This window comes from Chinchilla lanigera, unplaced genomic scaffold (assembly GCF_000276665.1).
Source record: "Chinchilla lanigera isolate Chin_1 unplaced genomic scaffold, ChiLan1.0 scaffold00167, whole genome shotgun sequence".
Taxonomy (NCBI): Eukaryota; Metazoa; Chordata; class Mammalia; order Rodentia; family Chinchillidae; genus Chinchilla; species Chinchilla lanigera.
This window is the reverse complement of record NW_004955568.1, coordinates 382110-409776: the sequence shown is the minus strand read 5'-3', so window position 1 is coordinate 409776 and position 27667 is coordinate 382110. Positions and strand designations below refer to the sequence as shown.

The 27667-nt window shown below is 44.6% G+C and overlaps 1 protein-coding gene across 2 annotated transcripts in view; it reads right to left on the bottom strand.

The window, feature by feature from the left end:
* Positions 1 to 4080, bottom strand: part of Pdzk1 (PDZ domain containing 1) — a 30650-nt gene extending 26570 nt beyond the window's left edge. The window contains exon 1 of one of the 2 annotated variants that reach the window (XM_005413444.2): positions 4050 to 4080. The gene's annotated coding sequence lies outside the window, so the exon portion shown is untranslated. Of the gene's footprint in view, positions 1 to 3823; positions 3927 to 4049 lie in introns of those variants that run through there. The other variant, XM_005413447.1, reaches the window with a different exon arrangement.
* Positions 4081 to 27667: the final 23587 nt, after the last annotated feature.

Genomic DNA, 27667 nt, shown 5'->3' with positions numbered 1-27667 from the left:
CATGTCTAGCCCTTCTACGAGGGCCCTCCTCCTTCCAAGGTCTCCCAGTTGCTGTCTGAAGACAAACTTCCTGACACGTGAGTCTCCAAAATATCATTCAAGAAACAAAACAGGCCAGACTCCTCCTTGCTCAGGCATTGTGGCTCTCTGTAATCCCGCTTCTCTGCTTCTCTGCTTGTGGGAAGGCGCTGAACTGGTCGAATGCTGATCTCCTACCCTCTGCTTGTCCTCTGCTAAGCTGCATGCTCCATCTAGAGTACCCTCCCTGCACTTCTGACTGCATGTAGTATCTGTAGTATATGAATGAATTTAAGACCTATTTTCAAGGCACAGCTCAAAATTTAGATTATATACAAATCCTTCCCTGACTACCACAGTATGAAACTAGAACTCCATCTTTTGAATTGTAAGCATCATTTATATGGGCAATAAGTATACTTAGTACCTACAGTGGGGTAGGTATCAGCTCAACCCAGGTTAGACACTGTTAGATACCATAAAGAAAAAAAGAATCCTTAAGCCTTCAGAGAACCCAGAGTCCAATGAGAAGGGTTAAAGATGGTGTGGAATGAGTAATAGTACGAATGCTCGGATGTTTTTAATGTTTTCTAGTGATTTTAAGCATGGATTGAGCGCTCATTAGGCAGGAGCCAGCCCTCATTGTTTATGAGTCCTAAGTTAAACCCAGTGGGTCATTCTACAAGGAAAAGAAGGACCCTGAAGTTAGGTTGGTTTCACATGGTTATCTGGATAAGCAGAGACTGGGCGCGAACTCAGCTAGGTCTGGCCCCTTCCACCATCAACCCTACTTCCCAGTAAGGAGGGATACCAAATGTTATGCGAACATATAGTTAGACCAGGAAGTGGAAGAAGTACTCAGGGAGATCCTGAGCACTCAGGAACATCACAAGGGATCTTCATGGAGTGGTGAATGATTGAGAAAGACCAGCACTCATGTATATGTTGAACAAAAGCAGTAGATTGGGTTAGACTATGAAGTACTTTGCGCTCAGTCCTAAAGATTGCAGAGGAGCTTCAGTGCTTACGTCCTGTGTTCCCATCAAGGCAGCTCCTCTGGGGATGGAGTTCAGTGATACAGTGCTTGCCTGGCATGCACGAAGCCCTAGGTTTGATCCCCTGCACCATAAAGAAAAAATCCTTGACCTTAAATTAAGAGTAGGCACCACAGCCCCCTTCTGATTCTCACGTACCAAGAATGTACTCAGCACAGCTGGTGAAAACCCATGGGCTTTTCTGGGTTATCTAGCTTTGTGTTTCCATGGTCCCACCAAGTTACATGAATATGAGTATTTTTTTTCTAACAAGGCTTGAAGCCTCAGAATCCAGTGGCTATTTCAAACCAAAAGTAGGTCATCATAGCAGCCATCAGTACTTAAGGGGCCACCTCTCCTATTATCAAAGTCCTTGCCACTACCAGACCTTTTCATTACCTGGGGTCATGCATATCACAAAGCATCTGAAGATCATAATAGTAACGTTGAAGATCATCATAATAGTAACACTTAAAACGTACAAGGCATTGTGTGCATTTTCCCATTTAACCCTAAGAACAGTAAGAATTAGGTTCTTTTATGCTTACTTAACTAATAAAGAAATAGAAGCTTAGGATGTAAGGTTTCATTGGGAATGCAGGTCTCCAGTTCCAATGCTATGCTCTTAACTGCTTACTTATGATCCCCACCAGGCAGAGATTAAGAAACTCTTGTCAGGACCAAAGGAAGGAGTTGCTAAGATCTTGAGGAAAACATGTCTAGCTCTATCTTGCTGCCCACATCAAACTTCCATGCAACAAATCGAGAATTATTTAACCAAATTATGACCAAAGAAGCATGTCTGCAGGATCAGACTCTGGACTTCCAGTGCCCAAAGAGTATCAGAGTTCCTCAGCCTCTTCCAAGGAACAGCTTGTCAAAACACCCAGTTTCTACTTTTCTACCTCCTTCCTCACCACACTAATTTCCATTTATTTTTTTTAATTCCATTTATTCGGATCTCTAAGATTCTGTGTCAGGCACTGTTCTAAGAGCTGGCAATACAATGGATAACACAAAGGTTAAGATCTCAGGTATCTTAAAGTTTAACATCTGCCAAAGCCTGGTGTAATGGCACATACCTGTAATCTCAGCACTCAGGAGGCTGAGGCAGGAGTATCACAGTGTTTGAGGCCAGCGTGGGCTATTAGTGAATTCTATTAGTGAGTTCAAGATCAACCTAAACTACATAGCAAGAGCCTGTCTCAAAAAAAAAATAAAACCCAAAATTTTAAAAGTCTCATATCTTTCAAAGGTGACAGACAAGATGTTTTCCAGTGTTACAAATAACAGAGATGGTGGTGGGGTGAAAGTCCTTCCTAGGGAAGGGATATTTGAAGTCATAGTCAGATAAGAAGCCAGACTGCAAAACACAAGGATCCATCTTGTACTTGGTAGGTTGAAGAGAACATTAATGATCACCTAGCCTCTACTTCTAGTTGAACATGAACAAATAGAGGCTCAGTGAGATAGATAAAAGACCGGGACAAGCTCTTCCACTGACTGCGTTGATGTTTCTTCCTATGATTCTGCAAGGCCTTTGGATCTACACAGTTGAAATGTAAGCATTTTACATTTGTGCTTTTAATCGCCTCATACATATTCATATTTATCATCTTATTTTCAAAACCCCAGGGGAAAGAGGACAGGCTTTCCGTCTGACAGATGACAAAACTGAGGCTCCAGCTGGCTAAGCAACTTACCTAATGGCTTGTTACCAACAACTGAATTAAACCCTGGTTGTTTGTATTCCAGAACTGTGCTCTTTTCCCTAAATGAGAAGAAGCTGTCTGGCCAGTAGTCTGTGAATATCAGACATTATTGTTAACTACTTCCTATTTTATGGTGCAGAGAACATAAAAAAGTCAAAGATAAAAACAATTTACCTAGCCATAACCCACAAAGTCCCTGAGTTCTTTGTGTAGGAAAGAATATGTGAGTCCACATGACTGGACAACCACGACCTGAGGTGACCAGGGCCCTGTGACTTCTGGATACAGGGCAGAGGAACTCAGGGCCGTACTGCAGGGATTTTAGAAAACGAGGAGCAGTTTCTCTTGCATAGCTGAAGCCAACCCCAGCCCAGAGTCTTCACAGCTGGGATCCCTGAGGTAAATATCATACTTAAGTCCCTTGATTGGTCTGCCCAGGGAATTAGTTACTAGAGGTTCCCAAACCTGCCAGTACATCTGAATCAGCTGGGAGAACTTCAAAGTAACAAGCGTTTTCAGATTCACACACCACCCAGAGATTTAGAAACTTCTAAAGGTAGAGCCTGGGGCCCTATGTTCTAAAATTCAGCCAGCCTAGCAAGCCATTGGTTTTTCCTCACTTCTTAGTGCTGCGTAACACCGAAAGGGGAGATGCTCGGTTTCACTACCCAGGGGCAAGGTTGCTGGGTGATTGCTAGAGAAGACGGTCTCCTCCGATACCCAAAGCTCCTGCAGTACGAAGTCACTGCAGAACATTCCAGGGGGCTGTGAAATCTGTTGTCTCCCTCCCTTGGCTGCACATCCAACCCTGGGAAACTTTTTCTGAGATCAGTCTTCCAATCCTTTTGTGCAGCAGAGCCGAAAAACCTCTCCAACAGCAAGTCTCACTGTGCGGGGAACCCCACCCTCCCTAACCCCAGCCACCACCGAAGGGCCCAGCTGGAGCCTTCTGCACAGGCCTCTCTCCTGCCTGCTACTCTCTCAGCGAGGAAACAAAGAAGATGGTTCAGGCCCAGGCGGCCCAGCACCCTCAGGCAGGGGCCACGAGCCAGTTCTTACCTGGAAGGAAGCAGAGCTGCTGTCACTGGGGAGCTCTCTTTGCTAGGAGCTCTAGTCTTGGAACTCACTGGACTTTGATCAAAGATTGATTTAAAAGCTGATGTGTTTAACAGGGATGTGTGGTCTGAGTTCAACTGACCTCTGTCCTGCTTCCAGCCAGCTGGCTGGGCCCTAAACCGGGAAATCAGAAAAACCTTCAGCAGCCCCAGCTCTCTGGCCCACCTACCAGACAATTCCAGGCTGTCCTGTCTGGTTTCTTCTTGTCTGCAATTCCCAGACAATGAGGAGGGGCAGGCAGAGGAGGGAATGGACAGGCCAGGAGGAGGTGCCTCTACCTTCCTTGTTTGCTCCCTCAGGCAGATGCTTTGGTCACACCCAACCAACCCCCAGCCTTCGAGGAGCCTCCCCATCCTTGGGTCAGGGCCAAGGGTCATCAGCAGAGCCACCTACCTACTAAGACCTTCCTGGGGGGCAGAAACCAATGGGCGATACACCTGGACACAGGGCAACGCCCCTCTGCTCCTGCAGCCTTTGTGCCTTTGCCCTAGGAGTTCTCACTGGCACCCTCCCTGCCCCGAAGCAAAACCCAGGTTCTAGTTGCCCACACGCCCTTCTCTCCACGCACTCCCCTCACCACTTTTGTTTTTCTCTTCCACCCTGCGCAGTTTCTATTCTCTACCCTCTGATAAATGTTAGGAACCCCTCAGTAGCCTAGCAGGGGGTGAAAGGCGCCGGTGCAGCCCCTCACCAGCCAGGAGGAGCAGCCAATCTCTGTGGGCCACGCAGGCCCACACAGATCCTTCCAGCACCAGCCTCTCCCTCACCTGGACCTACAGCCCACACCCAGACTGGGGCAAGAGCTTGCTCCAGGCAGTGAGGCAAGAGAACCACGGGCCAAGAGGGTGGACTCGCCCTTCCTGCACCCATGCAGCAGGGGCCACTTCTCCGGGCTTTGGCTTTGCCCCCAGTGCAGGCCTGACCTGAGCCAGTGCCCACTGGGTCTAAGCTGACAGACATCTGAACAGCTTCTGTAGAGGGAACAAGGTCCTCTTCTACCTTGAGGCGATGCCCTGGCCTCTCCACCTCTTGCATATTCCTAAAGGTTGAGTGGGAAAATCTAGATTTAATATCAGAACACTTAAATTCAAATTCCAAATCTGACACTTCCCAGATGTTTGATCTAAATTAATTCCTTTTTAAATCCTGCATGTGTGTGTGTGTGTGTGTGTGTGTGGGATTGAACCTAGGGCTTCAAACATACCAGGCAAATTCTTTACCACTGAGCTACACCCCTGTCTTCATTTTTAACTCTTTGAGTAACCTCATCACCTATAAATAGCAATTGTTTTTAGAAATTTCTGCTTTATTTTTTTTTTAATTTATTTTTTTCTTGTTTTTGTTTTTTTCCTGTACCGGGAATCGAACTCATGACCTTGCACTTGCCAGGCAGGTGTTGTGCCACTGAACTAAATCCCCAGCCTCAATTTCTGCTTTATATTGAGTCAAAATATCCCTTACATTTTCCTTCTGATGATTGTTTGTTCTGCAAAGTAACTGTTCAAGTATTTAAAGGCTTCTATATCCCATAAACTCTTTTAGGATTCAGTGAGTGTCCCTCATTTAGTAGGGCCTCACCTCTGCCATGACTTCAAGACTTGTCACTGGGGACTCCAGCTGATTTGTCAAATCAATAAATAAAATCAGTACCTAAAGAGGAAACTTTTAAAGATAAATTAGTCAGTGTCTTTCGTATGGGGTTGGCTACACAACTGTCTAAGTTACCAAAATTCATTAAATTATACATCTAAAGTAGATGAATTATATTGCATGTTAATAATTCTTTTTTGAGCCAGGCATAGGGGCACATGCCTGTAATCCTAGCACTTGGGAGGCTGAGGCAGGACAGTTGTTGCAAGTTCGAAGCCAGCCTGGGCTACAAAGTAAGTTTAACACCAGCCTGAATTGCATGGTAAGACCTAGTCTCAAAAGAACAAAAATAAATTAATTAATTAATTAAAATTCTTTATTTTTTTTTTATTGGTACTGGGATTAAACCCAGGGGTTGTCTACCACTGAGCTAATCCCCAGCCCAGTTTATTTACTTATTAGAGATAGTGTCTCACTAAATTGCTCAGATTAGCCTAGAATTTGTAATCTTCCTGCCTCTGCCTCCTAAGTACTGTAACTAGGATTATAGGTTTCCAGTTGAATACCTTCATTTTTAAAGAAAGGACTCTAAGTCAGTGAAATTTGTTCTTGAAGCTTCTAAAAAAAAACAAATACAGCCCTCACAATGGAGCTTGTACTCAGCCCCCAGTCAAGTAGCTTCTCAGACCCGCCCTTCCGTGACAAGCACAGATGGAACAGAGCCACAGACTTTGCACAGGGACTCAGAGGGGCCTGAGACGCATCGTCAGCGCTGGTCACAACTGAGAAGGAGCACTACTTTTAAATGACATGACCCTTTCCCAGTAGAATGCTGAGGGGGATGAGACTTGCCCCCACTAAGATTTGAATTTTTAAAAATCGTATCTCTAGAAGCACACCTGATCTGATTAATGCAAAAAGTCTCTTATTGATTGTATGGATTTTTCTTTTCTGGCTTTTTTCCGGTACTGGGAATCAAACTCACGACCTTGCGCTTGCCAGGCAAGCACTGTGCCACTGAGCTAAATCCCCAGCCCCTGATTGAATGGATTTAGAGATTCATGAGCAGGGAAAATTACATTATCTCTTATGTGCTGATAAGACTTACATTGTTCTGTTTACCTCTCTTCCTGACCATATTAGGTCATTGATACCCATTTCACGCATAAGAACAGAGCTGAGATTCATCTGGTTAATTACCCTGCCCAAGATCACCTAAGCCAGGGCTCTAGCCTGCCTGTCTCCTCAGGTGGCACTGTCTGCCTCTACAATGAGGCTTCCTGCCACCCCCGGAAGAAATGTGCTCTCCTTCACTGGATGTATTCAAGTAGAAGCTGATAACATCTGTGAACTGTGTTCCAGAGAAATGGCCCACACTGCAGGGAGACTGGAGTGGGCAATTTCTTGGGTCCCTTCCAAGTCCAAACTCTGTGGTTCTAACTGCTGTGGGCACACAGGCAACTTCCCCTTGAGGGTGTGCGGTGGAAACCCTCAAGCTTTGTGGAAGGCACGCAGATAGGAGAGTGGGCTTTAATACCAAACACAGGCATACCGAACCGTACATCTGCGTTAATGTCTTTATATTTTTTCACTGTGGGCTTGTCTGTCTGCTCTATGAATCGAATGTTTGGCATCCCGGACAGAGGATTTTTGTGGTTTTTTTGGTGTTTTTTTTTTTTTTTTTTTTTTTGGTTTTTCTCCGGTACCGGGAACCGAACTCACGACCTTGTGCTTGCCAGGCAGGCGCTTTGCCACTGAGCTAAATCCCCAGCCCCCAGAGGATTTTCTTTTGCTTTTGTCAGGAATCTCCTTTCCATGCTCCTGGAGGGGTGAGGAAAGGCACCTGGTACCACTTTCTGTTCTTAGTTGCCTTGTTTCTGCATTGTGTAAATAATTAATATCAGCTACAGCCATGGCACCCCTCCCCAGGTAGATTGTGGCTACAAATTGCAGGTAATTATAATTATTTTTTTCCTTCTCAGAGTCTAGGCCAAGAGAGCCATTTCCTTTTCTCCCTGATCCCTTGTTCCCTGTTCTGTTTTTCCAATAAATGTATCCTCTTTTTGTACACTTACATATCGTGTTTCTTATTTTCTGTCTCTCCTCTACCAGGGTACGGATTCCCCAAGGGTAGGGATTTGTATTTTTGCCACTGTGTCCCAAGCGCCTAGAACATAAGCCTACCATACAGTACGATTTCCAAAAGTGTGAGTGAATGAATAAATGGATAGGTGGGTGGATCTGTGAATCCCCTGCCAGCAGCACAGAATTTTCGCCCACACTTCTATCAAGAACACTGGAGAGGTTTGAGGGTTTCAGACCCCTGCAGGGTCAAAGTTCCCGGGTCTTATCACCCATCCCAAAGGGACCCTAAGAGGCAGAAACTCTGCTTAGTTACTGGGTTTCATCTTCCTCTTCATTTCTGGAACTTAGAGGTTTCTTTTCCTTCCTTCAGAGTTCAGCCATTTATCTGAAAAAATGTTTATCTTACCCAGTATTCCTATGAACTTAAAAGAAGGGTTTGAGAGCCAGAAATGGTGCTACCGCTTAGTAGCTGTTCTTCTTCTCAAAGATCCAGTTTTCTCATCTGTAAAATACAGATCATGCTGACAAACTCGGGATGGTTCAGGGACTTACGACTTTCGTGCCATGCCCAGGCCTGACAAATGCTCAGTACATAATAATATTATTATTTTTGCCAAAGTAACTCTTCTTGATTTCTGAGCACACATTGTACCAACAGGCTTGTGAGAATAAATGGGCCAGAAGTACACCGTGGGCAACTGCAGACTTTAAACCCTTGGGGAACCTTATGGGTGGTGTTCTTGCCTACTCACATCGCAGCATCTGTGCATCTGGGCAGAAGAAGTAAGCTACCCCCGGCCCTTTTCCCACTGTGTCACCGTAGAAAGTTGATAAATAGCTGTATATGTTCCTAGGGTAAAGCACATGAATCTTTGCAAGGCTGGAGCAACCTACCTATGGCCACTCCCAGGCTTTGCCCAGACTTCCTGATTTACTCTGAGGGATCAATATTTTGGCATACTAGTAGAAAAGTACAAAACATCATTGAACGCAACTAAAGAAAACCTATCTAAGTGGCTATAGTGGCATATTCATGAATTTAAAAACTCAACAATGTGAAGACGCAATTCTCCCCCAACTGGTCTACAGATTTCCAGTGAAATGTATTTCCAGTGAAATTCATCTCAGGATTTGCACAGTTTTTGTTTTTGTTTTGTTTTGTTTTGTTTTGAGACAGGGTCTCGCTATGCAGTTCAGGCTGGCCTTGAGCTCACGTTGTAGCCCAACCTGGTCTCAAACTCACAATGATCCTCCTGCCTCAGCCTCTCGAGTGCTGGGATTACAGGCGTGCACCACCACGCTCGGCCTGCACGTTTATTTTTAAATTGTTTTTTAGTGGAACTTGATAAGCTCCTTTGAAAAAGAGAATAAGGAAGGAGCTGCTCTACTGACTATCAAGACAAGAGAACGATGGTAATTATTACAATATGGTATTGGTGCAAGATAGACAAGTGAGCCAATGGAATAGATTAGAACTGTATACATGAATAGTTGACTTGTGACAAAGAACAGAAGTAAGGGCTGGATTATTTCATTTAATAAAACGTCTGTGAGATTCACCCACATTGCTATAGCTGTAGTTCATCAGCTTTCATTCCTTATGTAAATGGGGCAGACTATTGAGGGGCATCTTCTTAGTAGGTGACACACTATCCTGATTTCTGGGATGCAACAAGATTCTAGTTCTTAAACTAAATGGTGATTTCAAGGTCTTTATGATTAATTGTTGATCTATGCATTGTGCTTTACATACTTTTCTCAATATATATTTGGCAGTGTGGTTGAGAAACAAGACAATTTAGCCAGGTATGGTGGTGTGTGCCTATAATCCTAGTACTCTTTGAGGCTGAGGCAAGAGATCACAAGTTCAAGCTCAGCTTGCTTAGGTGATTTAGTGATTTAGAGGAACCCTGGTTCAAATTTATATAACTACTGAGGACATACCTCAGTGCAAAGGCCCTGGGTTCAACCCCCTGTACCACAGAGGAAATAAGAAAGAAAAAGGAAAGAAAGAAAGAAAGAAAGAAAGAAAGAAAGAAAGAAAGAAAGAAAGAAAGAAAGAAAGAAAGAAAGAAAAAGAAAGATTTAAACTATAAAATGTGTACAGCCAGGCACAGTGATGCACTCCTGTAATTCCAGATACCCTGGGGAGGCTGAGGCAGGAGGGTCACATATTCAAGGCCAGTCAATGAGACTTAGCAGGAAATTTAAAAACTCAATAAAGTAAAAAGAGGGGGGTTGGGGTTGTAGCTTAGTGTTAGGTTGATTGCCCAGCCTGTGTGCAGCCCTAGGTTCAATTCCCAGAACTGAAAATAATAATAACATGTGTGTGTGTGTGTGTGTGTGTGTGTGTGTGTGTGAGAGAGAGAGAGAGCACACACGCAGAGCATACTAGAATAATCAGAGGAAGGAGGAAGTGACCTACCTGAGTTTTCAGGTGTACCTGGCCCTGCCTGATCTATTTAAAAGTGGAAAGATCAGTATCTTGGCTTTCCAATAACCTTCAAATGGCATACTTGAGCACTCTGTTTAGGATCGTTTGATCTCTCCACCTCAGTTTACTGAAATTATAGTTAACATGTACATAACAGGGATGTAGCTCAGTGGTAGGGCCTCTTGTATGTGAGGCCCTGGGTTCAATCCCCAGCACTGAAAAAAAACCCACAAAAGACACCATTTTACCCATTGAGTGTACAGGTCAGCGGCGATCAGTCCTTTCACACCGCTGTCACCACCCGTCTCCAGAACTTTTCTATCCTCCCAAACTGCAACACTCACTCCTTAAAACTCAGCCCGCCTTCCTCACCCTCCCACCCTGACCTTGCAGTCATGGTTCTAATTCCCCCCTCTTCATAGTATATGAATCTGACTACTCTAGATACCAAATATAAGTGGAATAATATAGTATTTGTCCTCTGGTGACTAGCTTATTTCTTTCAGCAAATGTCTTCCAGGTTCACCCACACTATAATATGTGTCAGAATTTCCTTCCTTCTGAGGGTTGGATAATAACTGATCTCATGTATATACCATATTTGTCCACGAATGGGTCATTTCCCCTTTATGGCTATGGGGAGTACAGTTTCTATGAACATAGGTATATAAATGTCTGTCCGGTCCCTGCCTTCAATTCTCTTGGGCATATTCCAAGAGCAGAACTACTAGATCATACACTTAATTCTGTAAGGAACAATGTCCATTTTCCATGGCACCTGTGTCATTTTACTTTACCAGCAATCCACAGTGGTTCCAACTTCTCACATCCTCATGAACATATCACTGGTTATTTTTTACTTATTGTTTGATAATAGCCATGCTGTTGGGTGGGAGGTGATATCTAATTTTGGTTTTGATTTGTATTTCCCTAGTGACTAAGGACGGTGAACATCTTTTCATGTACTGACTGGCCACATATTCTTTAGGAAAATGTCTATGCAAGTCCAATCTCCATTTTATAAAAAGCAGGGGGGTTTTGGGTTTTTTGTAATCATACCACCTGTTTTTGACTATGAAACAAAGACCCAAGAGAGGTGAAGTGACTTAGCCAAGGACACATGGTTCTTGGCAGAGCCATGGCTAACCCCTGTGCTTTGGTTTCTGTGGCTAATGTCTTTCCACCACCCCAGGCTCCTTGGCCCAGCAGGGCCTGATAGCCCCAAATGTTATTCCAACTTCAGATTTGATTGTCCCAGTATTACCTTGTCTTCTTAGTAGCTCATTAACTTACTCCAAGCCTGGCATTTCAAGCCCCAGTGGTTTTCCGCCCCTGTCCAGAGTCAGTTTTATGACAGTCTCCCCTGCCCCTTGCCTGACTCATCCCCCACTGAAGAAGCAGCCTATGTAGTCACTCTACAGACCAGCGGAGGAATTTATCGGGCAGGGTCCAGATGTGGCACGAGATAAATGTTTTATGAGTGTGAGGGGACAGGCAGGAGGAGCAGTACGCACCGAGGCCCATGTGATTGCTGATCAGAACTTTCCAGTTCTGGGTATTAGCAACTGGGTATTAAGGCAGGGGAGGCGTGAGGACCCCTGGAGAGCTGTGAATTATTAACACTTGTAAGTTGGCTACAAAGGACATTTGAATAGTCATTCCTTCTCTCTGCCTTACCCCCGGTGAGGGGTCAGAATATACAATTTGTTTCTGCCAGAAGAAAAACTAAGGTGCAGAGCAAGAACGTGTCACATTCCGGGTTCCTGTATATACTGAGATCCAGGCACTCTTAGAGTATGGATTAAGGGGGTCTACACGTGCCTGTCTGAGAGATCTGGAAACAGGCCCTTAGGAAGATTGGATTCTGTCTTAAAAGCCAATTTCTCAAGAGGTCAGGGACAGGTTGGGAAGCAGAACAGCAAGGAAAGTGCCAGGAATCTCAAGGCCACAGCCTCAGCTTGATCTCAGCTCTGACAGAGAAACTGCAGCCATCCTGCCCCATCCAGACGCCAAGGGCTGGTGAGAAAGGACAGGAACCGGGAGTAGCCTAGTGGCCCAACTCTGTGGCATGATTTTAAGGACACCCTGCCTCAAAGTATGGCCTCCATCAGAGCTTTGGTGCCCTTGCCATTCTAGCTTGGAGAACAAACTAACCAGTGCCTGTCCTGTTTTCCCCACTGCTTAGATTCCAAAGCACCAGGAAAAAACACTGAATATAGTACGTTTTCTTCTCAGGGGCCAAATCAGGATGCAACTGGCCCCATCAAGCTTTCCGCAGGGTGGAGCTCAGCCGGTGTGCCCAGCCAGCAACAGGAGCTGCACGTCCGTGTTCTGCAGTGGGCCCTTAACAAACACTGCCTTGTTTTAGTCCCTGGACCAAAACGTTGTGGAGGGCAAAATGTTAAATTCCCACTTCAAAGTATTAGGTATCAAGAAGGCCTGGGGTTGCTGCAGCCTGAGGAAGCGTGGATGGCACGAAGTGGACGGACTGGTTTCCCCGACTCATATGACCAAAGACAGAGGTTGATGGGAGCCTGGGAGAAGAACCTGCATGGGTTCTTCTCCTCAGGGCGGCTCCCAGGAGGCAATGAGCGGAGGCAGGCGGGCAATCTGGAACTGCGGGGCTACATACTGTTACCCTCGTGTGCCGGAGACACTGTGGCCCTGAGGCAGGGAGAGACACATTCTCTTTACTCATGGGGGGGGTGGTCCATAGACAGACAGAGCTGCCATTAGGCTGGTCGGTGGTGGAAGAACCCAGGTCACCCGGTAAAGGTAACTGAGGAGTAGGAGGCCACGTTCGGGCTGCCGAGCCAGCAGCCCCACAGGCCTGGTCTCCCTTCAAAGCGGGGCGTGGCTGCCACTGAACCTGGTGTCCTCTATAGCCAAGGAGGAAAAGGAAACTCTTGCAGACACCACAGTATTGGGCAGAACCACTCACTACAGGTTGGGAATTAGAAGTGTAGCGGAGACGTTCTTCCCAGCGCCGGCTCTGTGAGCTTGATACCTGAACCCCTGAAGTTGCCACCCCAGTCTCTGCAATAAAACAGTCCTGACTCCCTCGTCATATTATCTTGCCAAGGACTCTGGGCTAAAGGCCAGCAGCAGCAGGGGGTGGGGGCTGAAATGCCTGCGCGGCTCTGCTGCCAGTGCCCTCTGGCCCCAGAGCTTGGTTTCCTTCCAAAACATTGCTGTCTGTGCCAGAATGGCAGTTCACCCTTCTCGAGAGAAGCCGAGTCTCCCACCAGGCCTAGGACCAGCAGTCTTCTTTTCTGTCACACCCTCCACACACACACCATGAGCTTCCTCAGTCACTAGGGCTCTGACCACCGCCACAATAATCACGAAGTAGGTACAAGTCCAGCTTTGACGGGGCTGAGGATCAGAAGTGCTGTCCCCCGCCGGCACCCCACAAGCTCACACATACCAAGAGCCTGTGTGGACACACCCAGGGCAGCCACAAGGGGAAATGCTACAGCATAACAACAGTTACTCCCGACAAGCAGACACAGCCCCCAGCATCCTCATTTCTCAGAAGTCCGAGGCGGTCCAGTGAAGTGTGGAAGTGAATCCCAAAAGCTGAATGATCTTTGGCTGCCGTAAACAGTTGAGGCTCAGAGGCTGGGGCCAGTCTGAGCCCCACACTTGACAAGGGGGCCTGGTGATCTGGACTCTTGTCGAGAGAAGAATCACAAGGATAAAGAAAGCACCGGTGCCATCCTTCCCCATGGTAGGAGGGGAAGGAACTGAGGACATTTAGCCCCAAAAGGAGAAACATCGGGGTGTCCTTTCTTCAAAAATGTAATAGACCCCCAAGTAGAAAATGAAAACTAAGTAATGACAATAGCCAGTATCTATAAAGTACTGACTATGTGCTAGCACTGTGCTCATTATTTTACATACTTTTATTCATTTAACCTAAACGTCAGTTCTATCACGTAAATGCTGTTATTAGCCCCATTCTTCAGATGAGGAAAATTCAGAAAAGTGAAGTGACTTTCCCTAAGTCACACAGTAAGTGATGGCGTCAGAATGCAAGACTGGGTGGTCTGATGCTTGTGTCTGTAACTGAACCACTGACCATAGACCTGTTTCGTATGGAGGCCCTGGCAGAATTAGCAGGAGTCTTAGGAAGTTACACGGAGGTCTGAATTTCGGAGGTCTGAATTTCGGAAAAAAATGTTTAAATAATTGTAGGTATACAGCAAACTATCAGGTGGGTTCTTTTGTGATAGCAATTTTTAAAAACTTAACAATCAACCAGTAGTCTGACACCATATTAGGATAAAATAAGATCATTCAGCCCACCTGTAGCTCATCTGTTAGACGCACTGAGCCTTGACTGACCACACCAGAGATAACCTGACCCAGCTCAGTTTGACCACACCCAGCTGCACAACCTGTACTTTTTCACGCCCAAACATACCGTTTGCTAACTTGTTTCAAGGACTTTCTGCTCAGCAACAAAGAATAACTGATGCTACCCAATAAAACCCACACTTTTAAGCTTGTGTATTTCCCACTTCAGAACCTATATGAACTAAGCCCAAAGACAGCTCTGGACTGACGCTTTGGGTGCAATCCTCCATCAGCCCACCGGTATAGTAAAGTTGGTTGTCTTCCAATTCCTTGGTGCAGAGCATTTTCCATTTGAATTAGAACCAGGTTCCGTAGCACTTTGGGTGGTAGTGAGCACCACATACTAGAGAGATTCAAGAAGAGGAAGCAAGAGATATTACATGAAACAGTTTGCAAGGAGAAAAACAGCAGTAGCACCTAGCAACTCATTAAGAATATAACTTCTTGACCAAGGACAGAAACGCTACAGTTTGGGGCTGAGGATTTAGCTCGGTGGCACAAGTGCCTGCCTGGCAAGCACAAGGTCCTGAGTTTGATTCCCAGTACCAAAAAAAAAAAAAGAAAGAAAGAAAGAAAGAAAGAAAGAAAGAAAGAAAGAAAGAAAGAAACTGTACAGCTGGCCTGGCAAACTATGTTTTAACAAGCCCTTCTGGTGATTGGGATACACACTCCAGTTTAAGAACCACTGGGACAGAGACTGGACTACAGACTACTATAGTCCCTTCCACATTAGGAAATCCACAGTTCTACAGAAAATAAAAACTATAACCTCCTCCCCTCGTGTTGAGCACTTTCTACTGGTATCTCAAAAATAATATATCATTTACTAAGTTGTGCACTGGACTCATGTGTCCTAGACATTCAAAGGCCCACAGGAGACATATGTGAGAGTCTGGGGACAAAGGGCAGTCTCATCACCTGCAAGAAGTGGGACTCCTATATTCCAGCCACTTCAGTTGCTTCATTGGTGTAATGGTTGATACATTGTGTCAACTTGAGAAGTTTAACTAAGTGACTCAGCAGAGGGCCAGGGTACTTACTTTGTAAACACACTCATCCTGTGCAAGAGGAGGGCCCAGAGATAATGTCATTGCTACACCTGCCCTGGGAGTGGGGGTACCCTGCTTACAGTATAAGGGAGGAAAAGAAGCTTGCTCTCCCCCACTTTTGCTGTTGCTGCTTTTGCTGTCTTCTGTCACCTTGAGCTGTTTTCCCTGTGCCCTGCCACGCAGCCTTGGAGCCAGCTGATTATGGACTGAAACCTCCACAGACTGTGAGCTAAATAAACCTTTTCCTCCTTTAATTTTGGGTGTCAGGAGTTTTGTCTCAGCAAGGACAGAAAAGTAACCAAGACAGTGGGCTTTCAAACAAGCCCCAGACATCCCCGTTCCTTGTTGATCCATCAGTTTCTCTACCCGGAAAACACTCTATCTTTTGAAATCTCGCATTGTTTGACAGGGTCTAGCCCACGTGGTGAGCACCGCCCCCTTCGGGTTTCCTGTCACCTCTGAGGTGCGGGCAGCACGTGGCACACAGGAATGCAGTGCACTCCCCTTGGGGACAAGTCTGGGGTCAGTTGTGTCAACCCCACAGCAGCACTCAGTGAGGAGTGCTTGAAGCAGCCCCCTAAGGAAACTACGGATGCAGCTGTTGGTGACCAAAGACACTGCACACAGGGGAGAAGGACAGCTCTGAGATTCACCTTCAAGCCCTGAGGTCTTTGGAGAACTCGGGTTTGCAATAAAGCCCTGTGAAAACATGTGTGCCTGCTAGTACCAACTACCTCCCCCTTGCCTGCGCACCGCATTATGATCTTTAACTTCTTTTCTGTCCATAACACTCATTTGCTTCATCAGTTGCTTCCCTTTTATAGCCCCTGGCTGGTGAGGAATTGCGAGCACCCTCACCAGCAACCTTCCAGGTACCTCCCCAGGAGAGGCCTGGAAGAGTCTCCGTCTCAGGGAGCAGACAGGTTCTAGGTTTGATCGCCGTCACGGAGAGAGCAGGTAAGGGCACTGCGATACCAGCAGTCAGGTCCACATTAGCAGTTTATGTCCATGACACCAGGTTTTCTGTGGTGAGAGACATGGAGATGAGGTAAGAGACTCCCCTTCTCAGCATGGAATTGACTCCCTGTGCCATGAAAGCTAAACCCTTCGGTGAAATGAGGAGAGTCTTCTGAAGCTGCTCTCATCTGACAGTGAATTAATTCAGGAGGGCCACTGCATGGACTGCAAACCCCAAAGCCCTTTACTGTCGTTAGGACCCAGACTACTGTAATGACGGAAATGATGAGAGCAACAGTCGCTAAATTAGTCACGAGAAATTTCCCCTCAACTCCACATCTTATGACAGCTCCGGGGCTGCTGAGCAGCCTGGCGCTGGTTAGCAATCCTGACGGTGCTTGCTGCAGAACCTCACAGGGCTTCCTGCTGTCCTCACGTCCCTCCGGCCAGGGCCTGACCCAGGCTTGCAGGGCTCACAACACAAAACTTTTCATTCTCAAACCAATGGCCTTGCCGTCCAAGTGCACAGCCCTAGAGCTGAGGAGTAGTCACTGCAATCTCCCTAGCCACCAGTGACCTAGAAGAGCACAGCAGAATGGGGATGGACAGGGAAATAAGGCCAGCTGTCCAGGCATCCCTCTTCTCACCCCAGGCTCAGGGCCGTTTTGGCCGTCCCCTCCCCAGCTCTGCTGCGCATCCCCTTCAGCCTCTTGACGGCTCCCCACCTCCCCTCCCCGCAGCCTGCTGCTCTGTTCTCTCTGTCCAACTCCTAATTTTTGATTAACAGCAAGTTTTGCTTACTCTCAGGAAAGGACTTGGCACCTTCCTTTATACCTGAGAGCACATTCTATCTTTATATTTTCTGATTATATCAATCCTATCCTTATTATGTTTTTATTATTATTTTTTTTATTTTAAAGATCTATCCTTATTATGAATTGTCTAGTGAAAAATCTTTGTTCCCCCCAAGGTAAAAATACAATTTCAAAGAAGATTTTTCTCAGCCTTGTCAGTACCTCAGCACCTTACTCTGTTTCTAGTACCAATTTTGAAAAGAAAGAAAGAAAAAAAGGGGAGAGAGGAAGAAGAAAAAGAAGTGAAGTGGTAGAAGAGGTGGTGGAAGGAAAGAAAGAAAAAAAATCCATAATGGAGGTAAAGAAAAGAAAGGCAAGAAGATCCCTGAGTGCTAAAAAACCCATTCTGTGGTTTTCAAAGACCAACTATGAGAGTCGTGAAGCCATAAGCAATGAGGGAAGCAGGAGATGGGTTTTTAACAAGACCAGAGAACAATTTAAAGGCTGAGAACTCAATCAGTGTGCGCGCCAGCCTGAAGGCAAGAAAGAACTTTGGTCTACAATAAAGAGGCCTGCTGGCCCTCAGGGGTCTGGAGGAGGGATGGCAGGGTTCACAGAACTGCTCAGCTGATGACGCGCTGCAAGTGAACCTAATTTGGAAGCGGCGCATGCTCTGTCCTCAGAAGCCTGGGGGGAGAGGGCTTCCTTGTGCCAAGGAGGCTGGCATGCTCATTCATCCTCCACGGGCTTTCTGGGCTCCTGGCCCCACTCAGGCCTCAACTGGGACAGAGCCACACAGTAATCAAGGGAGGGAAATGGAGGTGAGCAGCCTCAGGAGCTTCACCTGCCAAGCCTAATTCCCTTACTTTGCTCTAAATCCTCCTGGCTACTCTTCTGTTCAGTGCTCAGAAGGGAAGGGGTGAATGACAAAGTCTCATTTTTACAAAAAAAACCAGAAGATGAAGAATTAATAGAACAGACTAATATCTAAATATATAAAGAACTCAAAAAAATTGGACCCCCACAAAATAAAAGACAGATTAAAAAATGGGTAGACACTTCTCAGAAGTACAAATGACCAATATATATACGAAAAAATGTTCAACATCGTTGACCGTTACAGAAATGCAAAGTAGAACAACACTGAGATTCCATTTTACTCCAGAAAGAGTGGCCGTCATCAAGACATCAAATAATAACAAGTGCTGGCAAGGTCATGGGGGAAGAGGAACATTTCTGCTTTGTTGGTAGGAGTGTAAACTAGTACAACCACTAGAGAAATCAGTATGGATTTCTCAGAAAACTAAAACTAGAAATTCCACTGAACCCAGCTATTCCTGTCCCAGGTACTTTCCTGAAGAGTTAAACACATCATATTGCAGTAGGATACATGCATCCCCATGGTTATAGCCATGCAACTCATAACATTTACACTGTGAAAGTGAAGTGACCTACATATCTATCAACAGGTGAATGGATAAAGAAAACATGGTGATTACACACAGCAGAGTGCTACTCTGCTACAAAGAAGGATAAATTTGGGTCACTTGTGGGCAAATGGATGCACCTTGAGACTGTAACGTTCAGTGAAATAAATCAGATACACAGGCTTAAATATCACACGGTTTCTCTTATATGAGAAAACCAAAGTATTAAAGAAGAGCAAGATAAAAGATCATAAGAAACAGGGAGATAGAGTTTCTGTAAATGACAAGGGGCCCAAGATGGAGGGAGGGTGTGGGCAGGAAGGGGAAGGGGATTATGAAGGAATTCAGGTGTGTTATGGACACCAACCCCCCACGATGAATGTGATCATAAGTAGTTAAGAACAAGAATTCCTAGAAAAAAGTTATCAAGGTTTGGGTCAACCTTCTGCGGGGCGCTCAAGGCCCAGGCAGGGAGAGTTCGCAGGACTCTGCAAAGCTTGGCACTGCTGAGGCACCGTGGAGAGAATTTCTCGTCGCAGGTGGTCTGCATTGGGAGTGTCACAAACAAGGGCAGCTTTTGGCCACTGCTGTACTTTGGCAGAATAAACCTGGAGTTGCAGAGTGAAAAGTGGTTTAGCAATAGTCTTCCCCAAGTTCATTTCCAGGGTTAGGCACTTCAGTGAGAAGGCCTTTTACTTAGAAAATCAGGAGGCCTGGGTACCTCTGGAAGCTCTTTACCTAGGATCTCCAAGAGGCCCACACAGATTCATTCATAGGACTGGTGAGTTTAAAAGGAGAAAGCACACCTTTGTTTTCACTAGTCTCTAACTGGAAGTTAGCATTTGCTTTGATTATAAACGTAGGCAGTGAACCGCAGCAAAATCTGCCATTGAAAAAGTCATAGACATTTTCAACTCTCCCTGCAGTTGCTATGGATTTCTCCAAATGCCCATTACACATCCTCCTAATTGTTCTGACACTGTCTCTCTGGAGTCTGTATGTGATCTTACGTGTTTTATTAATTTCTGAATGTTATTCTGAGAAGGGGTTCCACACGCTTCCCCAGACCAGAAACGGGGCCGGGGCCCATCTGCGTCAAGGCTAAGCAGCCTTAACAGAAATACGAACTCCAAGCTGAGGATTTAGACTTTAACAAACCATTGGGGGAAGCAAGAAATTCCAGGGTCTTTAGAAGGAAAAGCCAACAGGAGTTTAGAGCTTAATTATACGTAGTGGCCGTAAGAGAAAGAAATCAACTTGCTTATGTTTTGAAGTGTATGAAAAAAAATTTTTTTCATACTCAGAAAATCCCTAATTTTATTCATTTTAAAATATGTATATACAGCAATCTAATGTCTGTCTGTGCCTAATTAATGCTTGAAAATAGCATCAGCACTGGCCAGTGGATTGCATTTTCTAAACTGGAATATATTCAGTCTGAAATCTTTAATATCGAGGAGTCAGGAAATGAAAAATAAATCATAGTGTGTTCCTATCTTTCAAATTTATCTTAAATGAGTAATATCTGTACTATATATCCTGTACAAGGATACACTCTTTCTTGAAACTTTATGTGTCTTATTTAATTAGGCTTCTGTTTGGATGGCTTTCACTCTAGGTTCTAAGGCAGAATACAGCAATTATTTTTCTTTTGGTACCAGGAATCAAACTTAGGACCTTGTGCTTGCCAAACAGGAGCTTGTGCCTCTGAGCTATACCTCCAGCCCCTAGCAATCTTATCTTTTTTTTTTTATTTTAAAGAGAATTTTAAAAAAATACAGAATTTCCAAACAAGATGATAGGAAATTAACAGTGGTTGTTATATAGCATATTGTCTTCAATTTTCTCATCCCTGAAGCTGAGAAAATGACCTGGTGTATATCTTTTTTTTTCTGGAACTGAAAATAGAACTCAGGACCTCACACTTGCCAGGCAAGTGCTGTGCCACTGAGCTATATCCCCAGCCCTGACCTGACATATGCCTTAACATTCTTTCTAACTCAAATTCTATTATTCATTTGCTCCCCTAAATTTTCTCCCACTGTACATGGTTTGATAATAAATATTCTTTGGCATAGCTACTTTTCTTATTATTTTTATGTTGTATATATCCAATATTTTCTGTGTCCTTTATTTTATATGTACATATATATATGTACACACAAATACTGTGTGAGTTTGCTCATTATACAAAATGGACTGAAAACCAAGGTCTGTCACTAATCTTACCAGATAAAAATCCTTACAACTTGTCAACGCCTTTGTCCTAATCTCATCAATACCGTCTTTCCTGATAGTGTCAATAGACAAGAGTAAATGTCCCAGAAACAGCATCCTCTAATTTTCTATCAAAGATCTCACCCATGTAGCCTCTCCTTACCAAGTCTGTTCAGGTTTCCATGAAAACACAAGTGTTGTGTCCATTCAAATAGAAGCATCTCTCAACACTGGGTACTGGGGTTGCCATAACAAAGAGAGAAGAAGGCAGAGACTAGAGTTGACAGGAGAGCGCAAAGACCGATCGGGAATGTTGCCATAATCACCCTATACAGAATTTGTAACTTGTCAGCTACATAACTGCCAATGTGACTTTGGGCTATTGAACATATGGGGTTAGAAGCACTCCCATGATGAGCTACAAGGTGTGATTTGCTCAAGCTTCATTACATTCCCTCAGTCAACAGGGAGGCTCTGCATATCATTGTCATTGAGACACTATTGCTAAGAGAGTAGCTCTTATCCCAAATATTACCGAGTACCCTGCCACGAGTGAAGCAAGACCTAGAGGTCTTGCACTATCAATTAAATGCTCAGCTCCAAAGTGACACACATCATTTCCCTTTCAATTCATTGTCCAGAGCTAGTCACGTACAGAGGCAGGGGTCCCAGTAGATGCCTGAGAACAGCCAAAAAGCGCTCCAAGGGCCTCCTGGGCCTAATTTCACTTTCTTACCAGTCTGATTCTATTTTAAGGAAGGTCAGAGAGTAGACACTGAAAACAAGTTTTGCAGCCCTTTACAGCTGTTAATGAGCTCAGCTGTGAGGCTGGGACATTTCCTCCCTTTTGTGGGAAATCTGCTACCTGTGGAGCTTTAGAAGGACCCTCCAGTTCTTCTAAGAGGTTACATTTTTCTTTGGTGAAAGGAACAATGGAGCCTCTCCCTCCAATCCTGTTCCCACCAGCTACTGCCTGCACTCTCCGAAAACCTTGGGCAGAGCTCGATGTCATTTCATCCTCATGCTCCCATGAGGGAGTCTAACACAACGGCTCGTGCAGCTGCACAAGGCCCAGGACGACCAGGTGGAATTTGAACTCAGGAGTGCACGGTGATGTCCCTGCGATGTGCTCCCCACCTCCCTTAAAGAAGAGGAAAGATACGGGAGTTTGCTGCCACCTGCAACCTCTTAGCAAGCTGCCTCCCCGTCCGGAGAGACCCGTGGCCAACGCAGCTGAAAGGGAACGCCTCAGCGGTGAGATGTCAACTTGGGCTGCACCCTCATCTTTGGCCTCTCAGGAGCCCTCCACTCTTTATGAAGTGGGGGGACCTGCCCGCAGCACGTACGGGGCCCGAAAGTCCCCAGACTTCCCACTGCCGCACGCCTCCGGTACGGGCTGAGTCCTCGGGACCCACAGACCCAGTCTTGACCTCCAGGATCTCTACTGCTACTACGTTAGCCTTTTCCTGGACAGACCTCAACCCCCAACCCGCACACCGCGGCTCAGTCGGTGGACTGAAGGCGGGACCTGAACTGCGGGGCCAGCAAATGGTCCCTGGGGCTTCAGCCGGAAGGCAGCGCCCTCTAGCGGTCAGAGTGCAGATCCACGCTCCGCGGTGCCCGCCGCAGCACTCCAGGGCGCTCCCCATCCCGGACACCAAGGTCACTTCAAAGAGCATCCTGGCCCCCAGACGCCCTCCTGCTCCCACTCCTCCTGAAAGGGCCACGACAGACTTACATGCTCTGATTGGACTCAGCCGTAGGCACGGCGAAGGCCTTCCACTCCTGCAAAGAGATCGGCTGCATATGTACCTCTGAGACCTTCAGCCTTCTGCAGCTGTCTGCTTGGAAATAGTCCCTACCCCCCATGCCGCTGCACCAGTCCCGCAGGGAATACGCCTAGAGGAGGCCAAGACCTTCTCACCATATCGCAACTAGCTATGCGGAGTCCGAATCGCCCCGGCCTTACTTCACCCACTGTATCCTCAGGAACCGCAAGCCAGCAAGCTATCAAGGTCTGACTCAACTGCCATCACCCCAGCTTCTTTCCTATTCCGTGTTCCATTTCATGACCTTCCTCCCGTTCTTATAACAGTCCTCCTGTCATGACATCTGTTCCTGAATAGACGGGTGGTTGCAAGGTCAGGGACAAAGGGAGCTCAAAATCAGGGGTATAATCCCTGCACTCCGAAGGCTGAGGAGGGAGGATCTTCGAGAGCTGGAGGCCAGCCTGGACTACCTAGAGTTCAAGGCCAACCTGAACTACATAAGGAGACCCTGTCTCAAAAAAAAAAAACCTCTTCACCTGGGTTAGAATCCTAGATCCTCTGTGTAAATGCTGAGATTTTAAGCAAGTTGCAAGGTTTTTCCAAGTCTATCTGCATGGAGCAAAGGACAAATTAATTTTAATAATGATAATAGCTTAGTATTTCACAAGAACTTAGCAGTCATGTATGTGGATGTCCCTGGGACACTGGAAATTTCCTCCACTATGAGGAACCATAAAAATAATCCTGGCTAACACTTAATCTTGAGCACTTAATCTGTCCTGGGCGCTATGCTGAGGAGTTTGTATAGGTTACCTTCTTTAACCCTCACAACAACCCTGGGGAAAGAATAACACTGTGATCATTTTAAAGAGCAATAAACTCGTTTTCAGAGAAGCTAAGAAATGTTCTCAACATTACACATCTAGTAAGTGCCAAAGCCAGATCTCAAACATGGTCAGACTCTAGAGAGTGTGTTTAGCAGTCAAAATATATATAGGCTCCTTCTGCAGTTTCATGATTGCTCTGTGCCCCGTGGGGACTGATATATCATCAGGGCTCAGTATTTGTCAAATGTGTCCATTTGTCAAGGACTGAGCTTGACTGGCACAGGAGCCTAAGAAACTCGTCCGTGTTTCACAGTTATTAAGTTTCAGGACCAGGCAGGGCCTGGTGGCACACACCTGTAATCCCAGCACTCAGGAGGCTGAGGCAAGAGGGTCATTGCGAGTTCAAGACCAGCCTAGGCTACAAAGTGAGCTCAAGGCCAGCCTGAACTGCATAGCAAGACACTGTCTCAAAAAGACCAAAAAAAAAAAAAAAATGCATTCCCTATGTTTAAGACTTGGCAACCTTTTATTGTGTTTCATTTATCAACTGCCTATTTAAATATTCTTTTAATGTGTCTAATAATTCTTAAGTTTTCCAGATGTAAGTTTTACTATGTATAAGTAATAGTAATTTTGCCTCAAGATTTCCAATAATTTATACCACTTACTTTATTTTCTTGTCTAAACACTAAATATGCTAACACTTCCAGAACAACATAAAATAGTAGATTGAATAGGAAGCAACCTTGCCTTGCTCCAAATATTAATAGAAATGATGCTTTATTTTATTGTTAATGCTGGAATTTTGAGGTATATATTTCTCTATTATGCTAAACACTATTATCCATTATCGTGTTACTAAGAGTTTTAGTGTGAATGAGTGCAAAATTTTACCAGAGTATTGAGTTTCTTTGTTGCTCTACTAGTATGTCTGTTAGTACACATACTAATAGATTTTCTATTATATATTATCCAAGAATTTTAAAACTGAATCGTACTCCATTTGTCATAGTGCATTCTATTCTTTATAACCTAACAGATTGGTTTGTTAATACTTTATTTAAGATTTTCAAATGAATTTTTATAGTTGACATTGTACTGTTAGCAGGTAGCCTGCTTCTGAAAGTGGCTAGCCAACTAAAGGTTACTGGGTTCTGAGTTGTTTGCCTGTCCCCCTGGAGTTAGATTTCAAGTTCTTCTTGTCTCGAACAAAGAATTGGACAAAACCAGCTAAAGAACACTGACAAAATTTATTCGAGAAAGTAAAAATGAAGAGGAGGGAGAAACTGGCTCTGCAGAGTGACCTTGGGCCGAGTGAAGAGAAAAAGAGGATAAAAACAAAAATAAAAGTACTGCCTGCATCGGGGAAATGCATCGCGGGCCATCATGGCAGTTATGCTCTTCATAGCGTCATTGTGTTTTTTCTACTGCCCAAATCTCGGGGAAACCCCAAGAATTTCTACATATGTGTCGTGAGAGGAGATGCTGGGATTCCAGGTCTCAGGCTGGAGTCAGGTCTAGAACATCATATTGAAAACCTGCTAAGTTCTCCGGAGAAGCCCGCCGGCAGCACTGTTGGGAACTGTTGTGTGCAGGTGTCCAGGATCTTGTAGTTAACAGGTCAGCCTACTACCCTAGCCAGCTTTGCCACACCCTAACATCAGTACTACAGTGATCCTCTTTATGATTTCTTTGCATCAAAACTGTCTTGAAGAATTGTCTGGTAAATTATCCAAAGTAGTGCAGGGCCCGGTGGTGCACACCTATAATCCCAGCTACTGTGAAGGTTGAGGAAGGAGGATCAAAAGCTGGAGCCCAGCCTGGGCAATTTAGCAAGAGTCTGCCTCAAAATAAAAAATAAAAAAGCACCTCCTGGGCTCAGTCCTCAATACCACAAAAAAAAAAGAAAGAGGGAGAGAAAAGAAAGAAAATAACTATCCAATGTAATACTTTCTGGTTAGTATCAAACAGTGTTCTTGATTTGGTCTATGATTATTAGATTTTTATTGTATATAAAATTACATATATTTTTAACTGACACATAATTGCGGGGCATAATATGATATTTTGATACATGTGTACAACATTTGATGATCAGGTCAGGTTAATTCTTTTTCTGAATGAACTTGATTTTTTCATTTGATTTTTTTATATAATATTTTTTAAATAGCTTTTCTAAGATTTTAGCACAGACTAATACAAAAACCTCTTATTTTTATGATTGTTTCTCCTTTCTATTGCTAGTTTCCACTCTCTTCCTTTCCTTCTGTATTGACCAGGTTTATTTATTTATTTTTGTAGTTTTTCCTACCAATAGGGCAATTAGCTGGAACTTAAGGGATGATTAAGAATTTATAGGCAGAAAAAGAAAAGAAGGCATCTCAGGAAGATTAAATAACATGGGCAAAAATTTGTGGCTATAAAATATCTTGAGGTAGTCATTAAACTGGGTCTTGGTTTGGCAGTACCACAGGTGTACACACTAAGGGAATCACCCAAGGGGTACCAATCCACTATCATCTCATCTTTGAAGCATGTGTGACCTTAAGAACCAAAGCCCTACAGGGAACATCTGACTAACCCAACTCCCCCTTTCAGAGTGGAAGGAAATTGTCTTTTGGGTTCCCATAGAGAAAATCAGGGCTTTGCCTTCTACCAGCTCTCACTAAAAAAGTGGTGAAAGGAGCAAGGAGGGGCCTGGTGCCGCCAACACGAGCAAACAGGTAGCGAGAGGCGGCCCACACCACAGCGTGCAGCCTACAGCGAGAGGCGCGTGCGGCCTACAGCGAGAGGCGGCCCACACCACGGCGTGCGGCCTACAGCAACAGAAGAGAAGTGCACTGCACATTCCTACTTCCCAGTGTCCCTGCGATAACCCCCTTAAAGTTCAACATTTTTTACTTAACCCCTCTCAGGTTAAGGTTATAATTTTATTTATTTTTATTATTATTAAGTTTATTGGTACCATTTAAACATAAGGTTATAATTTTAAATTATGCAGTTTATTTCTTGATACTTCAAAAGGTAGCTACTGATCCTCTTCCACGAAAAATGAGAAATTTAACTCATCTCCTCTCTCAATATTAATGGTAATATTTAATGATTTAGTCCTTTTAGTCTTCATCTTCATAAATTTCAGTATTAGTGATACACATTTGTTTTACATGATTTTTCATAGATCAATTTTACATGATCACTTTGTTTTGTGAAAATTGGAGAAATCACAACTACATATCTTATCTCCTTTCCTTTGACACTAATCTACCTCTTCCTTCCTTCCTTGCTTGCTTCCTTCCTTTCTTCTCTTTTCTTTTATGGTACTAGGGTTGAAACAATGCCTTCACACTGAGCTACATTCCCAACTCACTTTCATTTTGAGACAAGTCACTAAGTTGCCCAAGCTGGTCTCAAACTAGCAATCCTTTTCCCTCAGCCTCCATCTAACATTTTTAAGATACTAAAGTTTTACATTTTAGCCAGGTGTGGTGATGCATGCCTGTAGTCCCAGCACTAGGGAGGCTGAGTCGGGAGGATCACTGCAATTTTGAGGCCATTGCTATATAGTAAGTTCAAGGATGGCCTGAATTACATAGTGAGACCCTGTCTCCAAGAACCAAAAATAAGATAAAATAATAAGGTTTTACATCCTCAAGGTTTATCACATTTATATTTGTTCTGTAACACTAGTTAAGTAATCCATGTTATGCCTAGGCTTATTCTATAAACTGAAAACCAATAAGGAACACTAATAATGTCACAATTATATAAGTATTATTTACAATTAAATCAAGCAGTATAGTTGGATCCAAAAAAAGTAAATATAATATTGTGGCATTAAATGTGTGCCTCTTAGAGAAGAATTTACAAATGTCAAGGTCAAACGGACTTCCTTTTCATTTCCTTCCATTCTCCAGACCCCACTGAGGGGCCGGGATTCCTTGGATCTTGCTGTCACACGCTTCACCTTCCCCTATGGCTGGGCAGTGTCTCCTTGAGTAGTTTTCTTCATAAGTGGTGGGTGGATCTTCTCAGATCTGTCTTCAGTTTTCTCTACATTGTGTCATAGTGCATGTATAAGCACTAAGGAAATACACATGCATTTTTTTTGTTGTTGTTTGTTTTTTTTTCTGGTACCAGGAATCAAACTCACAACCTCGCACTTGCTAGGCAGATGCTGTGCCGCTGAGCTAAATTCCCAGCCCCCCACCACTAAGGAAATAAAAGATAACTAAAAACATTCTCCACCTGTGTGTTCCTCCCCTGCACCATGCTGCTCACA